Consider the following 12,209-nt stretch of genomic DNA (forward strand, 5'->3'; position numbering starts at 1 on the left):
AATGAGTCAAAGCCATGAATCTTGAGATAGAGTCGATGTACTTCAACTCGGTATGGGATCTTGTAGATCAGCCTGATCGGGTAAGACCTCTAGGTTGTAAATGGATCTACAAGCGCAAACGGGGTGCTGATGGGAAGGTGCAAACCTTCAAGGCTCGACTTGTGGCAAAGGATTATACACAGGTGGAGGGAGTAGACTATGAGGAGACTTTCTCACTTGTTGGCATGTTAAAGTTTATCTGCATCCTCCTGTTCATTAAAGCTTATTATAATTATGAGTTTTGGCAAATGGACGTCAAGATGACTTTTCTGAATGGCAATCTTGAGGAGACCATTTACATGGTGCAACCCGAAGGATTCATTGACCAAGGTTAAGAGCAAAAAGTTCGCAAACTGAATCGATCCATTTATGGGCTGAAGCAGACGTCTCGATCTTGGAATATTTAGTTTGATGTTGCGATCAAATCGTAAGGCTTTGACCAAAACGTCGATGAACCTTGTGTTTACAAGAAAATAGTCAACATTTCAGTAGCTTTCTTAGTATTGCATGTAGACGATATACTTTTCATTTGGAATGATGTAAGTCTACTGATTTCAGTTAAGAACTGGCTTGCGACGCAATTCCAAATGAAAGATTTGGTAGAGGCTCAGTTTTTTTTTTTATACACAGATCTTTTGGGATCGTAAGAACAAAGTGCTAGCGCTGTCTCAGGCATCATATGTTGACAAAATCTTACTCAAGTACTCAATGCAGAACAACAAAAAGGGCCTACTAACATTTAGGCATGGAATCACTTTGTCTAAGGACACGTGTCCTACGACGCCTCAAGAGGTTGGGAACATGAGACAGGTCCTATATGCATCTGTCGTTGTCAGTTTAATGTATGCGATGCTCTGCACTAGGTTAGACATCTACTATGCTGTGGGAATAGTCAGTAGGTATCAGTCTAACCTAGGCCAGGGTCACTGGATTGTAGTTAAAAACATCCTCAAGTATCTTCGGATAACGAGGGACTACATGCTCATGTATGGGTCGAGGGATTTGACCCTTACAGGATACACAGATTTTGACTTTCAGACTGATAAGGACTCTTGAAAGTCAGGGTCAGTATTTACTCTTAATGAAGAAGCTGTAGTGTGGCGAAGTACTAAGCAAGGGTGCATCGCCAACTCCATGATGATGGTCGAGTACATCGCAGCTTGTAAAGCTGCTAAATAGGTCATCAGGCTCAGAAGGTTCTTGACAGAGCTGGCAGTTGTTCCAGATATGTATAGGCCCATCACCCTCTATTGTGGCAATAGTGGTGATGTGGCAAACTCCAAAGAGCCCAGGAGTCATAGGCGCGGAAAATACATAGAGTGGAAGTATCATCTGATCCGCGATATAGTGCATAGAGGAGATGTGATCGTCACTAAGATCGCCTCGGAGCATAATGTTGCCGATCCATTTACGAAGGCTTTCACGGCTATAGTGTTTGATGGTCACCTTTAGAGCATGGGTCTAGTGGACTGCCTGCGGCTGGACTAGGGCAAGTGGGAGATTTTGTTGCACTGGTTTTTATGCCCTAGTTTATTTTTGTGTACCTGTTTACTTGTACTTCCCACTTCGCTCTAAGACAAGTGGGAGATTGTTGGGGTTTATGCCCTAAAGTCTCGTGTCCTGTAGTTTGTACTTGTGATGCATAATATATATGATATTTACTTCACCTCTTGACTTTGACATTTAGATGTTTTTTATTTTACCACAAACCAATAAACTTAATATCCCTTGTTGTCTTTATGTAACTTAAGAATGTATGTAGTGACATACAAGTGGATTATGTCTTAACTGACAATCAAAATAGTCTCTTGTATATGGATATAGGAGGGAAACCTTATCCTGGTAACACTACGAACGCGGCCAGCTTTGTGGAATTGTTACAAATGTTGTGACTTGTCAAAGATGGTCTGATCCTTATCATTCGTGTAGTGAACATGCGAGTGGGGGCGTCCTATACAAAGAGTTTGTATAAGACCTGACCTCGCAGTGTTAATGTCTTGTCATATAACTCCGTTCGTGATTGAGACTTCACTTTACTAGGATGACTATAGGTAACATGACCTCAATCCTGAGTGAGTTGGGAACTTCTTCCATTGAGGGTGGTCCTTTGATTCGCATGGGTGCGAGTGGCCAGAGCGCCAACTCAGACCTACCATTTTGGGGATTCGTCTGATTTGGGAGTTAGGAACTCAGCTTCACAAGATATAGTTCACTCCTTCCTCAAAATAGGGGTAAGTAGAAAGATTGCTTTCTTAAAGGCTGATCCCGGGGCTTAAACGATGTGGCCCCATGCACATTCTCATGGCCCGAGAGGTGTTCACATATAGTAGGACTATGTTGTATTGTTCATTACAGGGATTGGTGGTACTTAAGGAGGAAGATGTAATTACAGGGGCAAAATGATAAATTGGTCTGCTGTAATTACAACCATCCATGAAGGGTAATCATACTGATGATTGGTTATATCCAATGGCCATAGAAATATATCTATGGCAAGAATAGTTCAACTGTTGGTCTTTAGTGGAATGTCTGGCAGTTAACGGATGGTGGATATCGTGACTAAAGAGTTTAGTCAGCTATTCACGTACCATTGGAGCTTCGAGCCATAGGTCCATAAGGTCCCTTTGGTAGCTTGGATAGAAGTTGAGAGTCAGTTTTTGGGTCAGTTTGAAATGTTCAAATTGACAAGAGAAAGTTCGATTATATATGATATAATTGAATGAGTTAATTAAATAAGATATAATTAACTTTATGTATGAGATACATTAATTTGGAGGAAATTGGATATAAATATGATTTATATCTAGTAGAGAATAATATTTTAATTAATATATGATATTAATTTATATGTTATGAATATGATGAGATCACATTCATTGGACAGTTATAAAGGAAATGGGACTATGTCTCTTCTGTTCTAATAACGAATGAGTGTATTGAAAGATCACGTTGAGATGCATAAATAGCTGACGGTATGTTAAGCATGAGATGTGCAGACATTGTGTTAAAGAGAGTGTCATCGCTTAGAAAATCAGTGCCTATACGATAGTGCCTGCACGATCGCTTACATATACGATATTTCTAAGCGATCGCTTACCGGTTACACCTTCGCGCGCTATTAACTAAACGATCGTTTACCTTTTCCTAAGCAATCGTTTAACTCCTGATATTTACTAAACGATCGTATAGACGATCACTTAACTTTTCCTAAATGATCGTTTAGACGATCGCTTATTCTTTTCCTACATGATCATTTAGACGATCGCTTATTCTTTTCCTACACGATCGTTTAAACGATCGCTTACCCTTTCCTACACGATCGTTTAAACGATCGCTTACCCTTTCCTACACGATCGTTTAAACGATCGCTTATCCTTTCCTAGACGATCGCTTACTTTTTTCTACACGATCGTATACTTCACCTAAACGATCAAGCATCTTGTCTATGCGATAGAGACCTCATCTCCCACTTGCTTGATCATTGAGTACGGTCTCTCTTCCTCCTCCCCTTTACCAAATCCGAACAAAGCCCACACTTTGGATTCTCACTCCAAGAATACTAAGGGCTCTAAGTGGTGGTGTTATATTCGTTTCCTCCTGTTCGAGTGGTAATTTTTCGAGGAAGATGGTTGGGTTTTAGGCTCGCTGTGAAGAAGAAATCTTCATCTAGTATGACCTCTTGATCTCTTTAGTATTATGAATGCATATTAGTATGTTTGAATGTATATGTAGTAATTCTATCACAATGAATTGGAAAAGATCCACTTTCGCTCATAGGTACTCTTGAATAAGAGTTCCTTCACATAAGTCATAGTTCTACTATAACTTGGTCCTCTCTTCCAAAGAAAGGATGTGGCCACTATGTTCAATACCCGGAATCAGCCCTTTAGGAAGAAATCTATCTACTTACCCTGCTTTAGCAAAGGAGTGAATTTCTTCTTGTGTAATTGAGTTCCCATCTTCTGAACCAGACAAATCCCAAAAAAGATAAGGCTTATTGAGTTGGCAATCTGGCCACTCTCACCCATACTAATTATCACATCCCCTCCCATATTACCCTTTTATTCTGGAAAAGGATATGACCGTGGTAGTTACTAGCCCTTACTGTCAGCAGCCACCACCAAACCTTTTAATCTAAATACCAACCTGTTACAAACACTAGTAATATACACATACAGCAAACCTCCCTTAGGGTTCTACAAAAATTACATGAACACATGCATACAACCAAGACATTACATTTACTGAAAACGAAAAAAAAAAAATATTCCCAGATGGCTCAAGCATTCCTAAAGAAGCCCTAGTCCCTCTCCAAAACATGTGTACATAAACAGATCATCAACCTAAATCCTCTTAATAAGCCGAGAGGAAACTGACTGCTACCTGAGAAAAGAGAATTCCTTATAGTTTGGTTTGGAACTTCCAAAATTCAGCTCAGGCCCTGAATAATCTGTGGTTCTACCTTTTCTACAAATTCTTCTCTTTTATTCTTCTCCTCTTGCAATCTTTCTCTAGTAGGACAACCTTGAAAACTAGATTCTCCCAGCTTTCAAATGGCACCGAATTCGCTAGATTTTCTCTTGTCAATTGCCGAAACCATGCTTTTGAAATTTACCTGATATGTCATTTGAAAAGTTGAGGGTATCTCTTCCTCATTTGCTTTTCAGGTTCCCAGGTTGCTTCCTCGATCCCACGATTACGCCATAACACCTTCACCAAAGGAATCGTCTTAATTCTGAATACCTGATCTTTCCTATCCAAAATCTTGATGGCCTCTTCCTCGTAAGATAAATCTTTTTTGAGCTGTACCGGTCGTGTTGCTAGTATGTGAATAGGATCAGGCATGTATTTCCTTAGCATTGACACATGAAATATGTCGTGAATACGAGCTACCTCCATCGATAACTGCAACCTATAAGCTGTTGAACCAACTCGTTCCACAATTTCATATGGTTCGATGTATCGTGGTCTTAATTCCCTTTTCTCCCAAACCGGAGAATTTCTTTCCATGGAAATAGCTGAAGAAATACCCATTCTCTAACTTCAAATTCTAGCTCTCTTCTTCGTTTATCGGTGTAGCTCTTCTGTCTATCGCGAGCCGCCTTAAGATTATCCCTGATGAGTTTCACTTTCTCTGTTGTCTATTGAACCAAAGTCCTGCAAGGTCGGTCGTACAATGCTTCATAGGGAGCCATTCCGATACTAGAATGGTAGCTATTGTTGTAGACGAATTTAATCAACGGTAGATATGTATCCCAAATTCCTTTGAACTATAGTACACAAGCTCTTAACATGTCTTCCAGTGTTTGTATAGTTCTTTCCGACTGTCCATCTGTTTGCGGATGAAAAGCCGTACTGAAATGAAATTTAGTGCCCATAGCCTTTTGTAAACTAGGCCAAAATTTTGAAGTGAATCTCGAGTCCTGATCCGACACTATCGACACTGGGCTCCATATTGACTGATTATCCTATCCACATAAATTTTAGCTAGACAGTCTAGTGTAAAAGTAACTTTTACTGGTTTGAACTTGGCCGTCTTAGTTAGTCTATCGACTATTACTCAAATGCCGTTAAATCCTGAGGGTGTCTTAGGCAATCCAAATAGAAAGTCCATTGTCACATGCTCCCACTTCCACTCAGGCACTGGAAGTGGATTGAGTAATCCTGCTGGTCTTTGTCTCTCAAGTTTTACTTGTTGACAAATTATACATCGGTCCACATATTCTGCTATGTCTCTCTTCATCCCAGCCACCAGTAAAATTTCTTCAAAGTTCTATACATCTTGAGGCTACCTAGATGCATAGTATAGGTGGAACTATGTGCTTCCTCTAGAATGGCTTGTTTAAGTTGTAGCTTGTTAGGCACACACATTCTCCCCTCCTTTTCTAACACATTGTCTGCTCCTAATTGAAAGTCAACCCTGATGCCCTTACTTTCATCATCAGCAATCTTCTAAAGATCAGGGTATTCCAACTGATCCTGCTTAAGGTTTTCTACTAAGCTCGGCCTTATCTGAAAAGTAGCTATAATTCCTCCTAACGCTTCCACTGATAAGGCGGTTCTGGAATTCCTAAACTCCTACAATAGAATTCCTCTTATTGAACCAATAATAGCTTGGGTCCCGAGGATTTCCTACTTAGTGCATCTGCCACAACATTAGCCTTACCAGGGTGGTACTCAATGGAACAGTCGTAATCTTTAATCAATTCAATCCATCTTCGTTGTCTTAGATTCAATTCCTTTTGATCAAAGATATATTTTAAGCTTTTGTGATCTGTAAGTATCCTGCAGCGCTCTCCAAATAGGTAATGTCTCTACAACTTTAGAGCCAAAACAACTGCTGCCAACTCCAGATCATGCGTGGGATAAATGCCCTCATGTTTTTTAAGTTGACGAGAGGCATATGCAATCACCTTTCCATCCTACATCAAACACATCCCAATCCTTGTCGGGATGTGTCACAATAAATCTCAAATTTGGGATGCATCACAATAAATCTCAAATTCCTTACCTGGAATAGGCAAGGTAAGCACTGGTGCTGATACTAGTCTCCGTTTCAGCTCCTGGAAACTATGTTCACACTTCAACGACCATTCAAACCTCATGCCTTTCTTGGTCAGGTTTGTCAAGGAAGGGCTATCTTAGAGAAACCCTCCACAAATCTTTGATAATAACCTGTCAAACCTAGGAAACTACGTATTTCTGAAACAGTCATGGGTCGTTTTCAATTAACTATTGCTTCCGTCTCCTGGGTATCTACACTAATGCCCTCTACTGAAACAACATGACCAAGAAATGCTACCTGATCTAACCAAAAATCTCAATTACTAAATTTAGCATACAACTGCCTATCTCGCAACATCTGCAATACTATCCTTAGGTGGGTAATATCATCCTCCTTACTACCAGAATACACCAGTACATCATCAATGAATACTATCACAAACTGGTCCAAGTAGGGATGAAATATCTTGTTCATGAGATCCATGAATACCACAGGGGCATTTGTCAATCCAAATGGCATTACCAAGAATTCATCATGTCGATATCTCGTTCTAAATGCGATTTTAGGAATATCGGCTTCTCTCACTTTCAGTTGATGATAACCCGATCTCAGGTCTATCTTTGAAAACAACGTGGCTCCTCTTACCTGATCAAACAAATCATCAATGCGTGGTAATGGGTATTTATTCTTAATTGTTACCTTATTCAGCTGCCTATAGTCGATACACAATTTAAGTGTATTGTCTTTCTTCCTCACAGACAATACCGGAGCTCCCCAGGGCGATACACTAGGTCGAATGTATCCTTGTCAATTAACTCTTGTAGCTGAACCTTTAATTCTTTCAACTCAGTCGACACCATTCTATACGGTGCCTGCGATATAGGAGTTGTTCCTGGAACTAAGTCAATAGTAAACTCCACCTCCCTGTCGGGTGGTAATCCCAATAGTTCTTCAGGAAATACATCCCAAAATTCATTTACCACTAGGACATCTTTTGGGTTCAGTTCTTTCCCTTGAGTAACCATCACATTAGCTAAGTAGGCTTTACATCCCTTGCTCAACAACTTCCGAGCTTTCACTACTGATATCAAATTCCCTGCGACTAATCGTTTGCTTCCTGTCAGCATTGCATCCTGGCCATTTGATTTTTTTAGCACCACCTCCTTCTTGTAACAGTCTACTAAAGCATGATACTTACTTAGAAAATCCATTCCCAGAATGGCATCAAACTCTAACAGTTCTAAAGGAAGTAAATCAACATAGAAGTTCTGACCATTGATTAGTACCTCACAACGATTATAGCATCTATCTACTACTATCACATCTCCCAAAAGGGTAGAGATAAATAATTCTTCAGGCATAGGTTCAACCAACCTATCTATACTAGGTGCATACATGCTAGATGGCTCGCATTCCTAAAGAAGCCCTAGTCCCTCTCCAAAACATGTGTACATAAATAGATCATCAACCTAAATCCTCTTAATAAACCGAGTCTTTTGGTGGCAAGCAGCAGCAGGATCAACCTTGAGGAAACTGACCGCTACCTGAGAAAAGAGAATTCCTTATAGTTTGGCTTAGAACTTCCAAACTTCACCTCAGGACCTGATTAATCCATGGTTCTGCCTTTTCTGTAAATTCTCCTCTTTTGTTCTTCTCCTCTTACAATCTTTCTCAAGCAGGACAACCTTGAAGACTAGATTCTCCCAGCTTTCAAATGGCACTGTATTCGCTAGATTTTCTTTGTCAATTGCCAAAACCATGCTTTTGAAGTTTCACTTCCGTTTTAATCTTTCTGCTACTTCTTGAATTCAAGGAGTAGATTGCCACGTCACCCCTCTCTTAGTGCCTCCAGCCAGACAATGATTGAGTTTCTTCATTAAATATGTTTTCCTTTCCTTCCTTCATAATTCCTATAAACAACATGAATTTCTACTTAATAAATATGTAATATAACATCCCTTTGGCTAAACATGCTTATCTAAGGAACCTAAGTTCGGGGTTTACACTAATCAAAGGACTATCTTCAAAGGCAGGAGTTCCCAAAAAGTCAAGATTAAGGTCATGTCACCTATGGTCGTTTAGGTGAGATGTAAGTCTCAATTATCAATGGTGTCTTCTACAGAGATGAATCATCTCGTGGTCGGTCTTATACCCCCGCTCGCATGTCTCCACCTGAATGGTAAGGATTAGACCATTTGTAGTAGTTCACAACACTTGTAAACCTCTATAATGTGGGTCGTATCCGTAGTATCACCAAGATAAGGTATCTCTCCTTTATCCTTATACAACAAACCTTTTAGGTTATTACTTAGGCATGATCCACTTGTATATCTCATATACATGCTTAAGTTTACATACAATAACATGAATCTTTCTATATTGGATATGAGTAAATGAAAAATAAAAGAACACTTATTTTATTCATAACAATGTGTATAAAGATACTACGAGACTCCAGGAGAATTAGGACACCAATACCAACAATATCACACTTGTCCTAATGCCTCGGGAGACTAATGTACAATACAAGAGAAAACAAGTACAATATACAATAAACTAGGGCATACTCTATACCCCAATATCATCTCCCACTTGCCCTAGACAAGATGCCTCATGTCCCGTAGACCCAGACTCTCCAGATGGCTCTCAAACACTTTAACTGTGAGAGCCTTTGTAAATTGACTAACAACGTTGTGCTCCGATGCGATCTTCGTGACTATCACATCACCGCGATGCACAATTTCCCTGATCAAATGATATTTTTGTTCTATATGCTTGCCTCTACGATAACTCTGAGCTTCCTTTGAATTTGACACAACCCCGTTGTTATCACAATAAAGAGTGATCAGCAAAGACATATTTGGAACAAATTCTAAATCTGTAAGGAATTTCCTCAAGAAAACAGCCTCCTTAGCTACATCACAAGCAACTACGTATTCGGCTTCCATAGTGGAGCCCGAGATGCATCCTTGCTTGATGCCTTTCCAAATACAGCCCTTCCATTCAGAGTGAACACTGACCCTTATTCTATTTACAAGAATCTCTATCAGTCTAAAAGTAAGAGTCTATGTATCCTGTAAGGATCAAATCTTTATCTCCATACACGAGCATGTAGTCTCTCGTTCTCTGAAGATACTTTAGGATCATCTTGATTGGTGTCCAATGATCTAATCCTGGATTGGACTGATAGCAACTGACAATCCCTATTGAATAGCAAATGTCAGGTCTGGTACATAAGATTTCATACATTAAGCTTCCAACAGCAGAAGCATTGAGAATCTGTCTCATCTCCTCAAACTCTTGAGGTGTCTTAGGACATTGATCCTTAGACAAAAAAATTCCATGCCTGAAGAGTAACAAACCCCTCTTTGAATTCTGCATCCTGTACCTGATCAACATTTGATCAATGTATGATGCTTGAGAAAAGGCTAACCTCTTGTTCTTACAATTTCGAATGATCTGGATCCCTAGAGCATATTGCGTCTCTCTCAAATCTTTCATTTGGAATTGGGTGGCTAGCCACTTTTTAATGTCAGTTAGAAAGCCTACATCATTCCCATTGAGTAGGATATCATCCACATACAATACAAGGAAAGCTATTGAGCTATTGATGGTTTTCTTGTAAACATAAGGCTCATCAACATTCTGATCAAAGCCAAATGATTTGATCGCACTGTCAAATCTAAATGGACCTATTAATCTTGCAAAATTTTTGCTCTTGATCTGAAATTATAAACCCCTCTAGTTGAGCCATGTAGATGGTCTTCTCAAGATTACCATTAATAAAGGTAGTCCTTACGTCTATTTTCTATATCTCATAATCATTAAATGTGGCTATGGACAAAAGTATCCCGATAGATTTCAACATGACAATAGGTGAGAAAGTTTCCTCATAGTCCATTCCCTCGACCTGGGTATAACCCTTTGCCACAAGTCTAGCCTTAAAGGTTTGCACTTTTTCATCTACACCTCGTTTTCACTTGTAGATCCACTTATACCCTATAGAGTTTACCTCATCAGGCTGATCCCCAAGTTCCAAGACATTATTCAAGTACGTAGACTCAATTTCCTTGTTCATGGCTTTAATCCACTCATCTTTGTCAACACATCCTCCATTGCTTGCTTAAAAGACAATGGATCCTCGACCCCATCATTAGAAATGATGTTCTAGGCCTCCGTCAAAACCATGTAGCATTTTGGTGGGTTCATAACCCTCCCACTACGTCGAGGCAGTATCAACTCTTGAGATGGTTGACTAGAGAACAATATCAACAACTCTTGTTGATCTATCGGCATATTCACCAACTCTTGTTGAACCCTCAGTAGTCTCATTAGAAGTCTCTTGTAAAACAAGCTTACTTCGTGGTTTATGATCTCTGATGTGGTCTTCTTCCAAGAAGATAGCGTTTGTCGACACAAACACTTTGTTCTCACTCAGATCATAAAAGTATCCACCCTATGTTTCCCAAGGGTAGCCTACAAAGAGGAAAACTTTCGAATGTCATTCCAACTTCTTTGGGTTAGCCACTAGCACATGGGCTGGACATCCCTAAATCCTGAAGTGGTGTAAACTACCTTTACGGCCTCTCCACAGCTCAAAAGGTGTTTTAGAAACACTTCTCGAGGGAACGTTGTTCAAAATGTAACATGTAGTCTCCACTGCAAATCCTCAAAATTAGTCTGAAAGATGAGCATAACTCATCATAGACCAAAATATGTCCAACGGGATTCTATTTCTCCTTTCTGATACACCAAATTGTTGAGGTGTACCTAGGGCTGATTTTTAGGATGTAATTCCATGTTCTATCATATAGTTTTGGAATTGGAGGTCCATATACTCTCCACCACGATCAGATCGTAGTGTTTTTATCTTCTTACCTAACAAGTTTTCAACTTCAGTTAAATTCTCCTTGAACTTGTCGAAAGCTTCAAACTTACGTTGCATTTAGTAAAGATGTCCATACCTTGAATAATTATCTATGAAAGAGATGAAATATTCATACCCACCTCGAGCTCAAACACTCATCAGACCATAGAGATCTGAATATATAAGCTCCAAGGTATCATTGGCTCTATAACCTTTTCCAGTAAAAGGTCGTTTGGTCATCTTCCCATCAAGGCATGATTCATACACCGGTAAGGAGTTTTCTTCTGAACTGTTTACAAGTCCATATTTCACCAACTACACAATCCTATTGAGGTTGATGTGTGACCTAACCTTAGATGCCAAGATTAAGTTCCTCTTAATATGAGGAACTACAAAAACATAATCCAGTAACAAATAATGATTCTTATCCAAAAATAACTTCAGCCTGCCTACAACAATAGCTGAAACAACCTCACCAGTACCGACATGAAGAGTCATATCTCCCTGTGGCATTGAATCCTTGGTATGAAGAATTGACGTGGTTAGTAGCACCTGAATTAAGTATCTAGGAAGAATCATCATTCTCTACCAAACACGTCTCCAAGACCAATAAATCATATTGACTTTCTTTAGACATCCTCCTCTTTTGGAGAGTAGTGGGATCAGTATCAGAACCTAATATTCTCCAAGTTCCATTTTAGAGAACACTTCTCGTCGATGAACTTTAATAGAGTCAGCAACACTTGCTTTCTCTTCCAGTAGGTTATCTTGGGAACTGACGCTACTGATTTTGTCATC

The sequence above is a fragment of the Benincasa hispida genome, chromosome 5 (genome assembly GCF_027475165.1).
Source record: "Benincasa hispida cultivar pf3 chromosome 5, pf3_genome.v1.1, whole genome shotgun sequence".
In the NCBI taxonomy this organism is placed as follows: domain Eukaryota; kingdom Viridiplantae; phylum Streptophyta; class Magnoliopsida; order Cucurbitales; family Cucurbitaceae; genus Benincasa; species Benincasa hispida.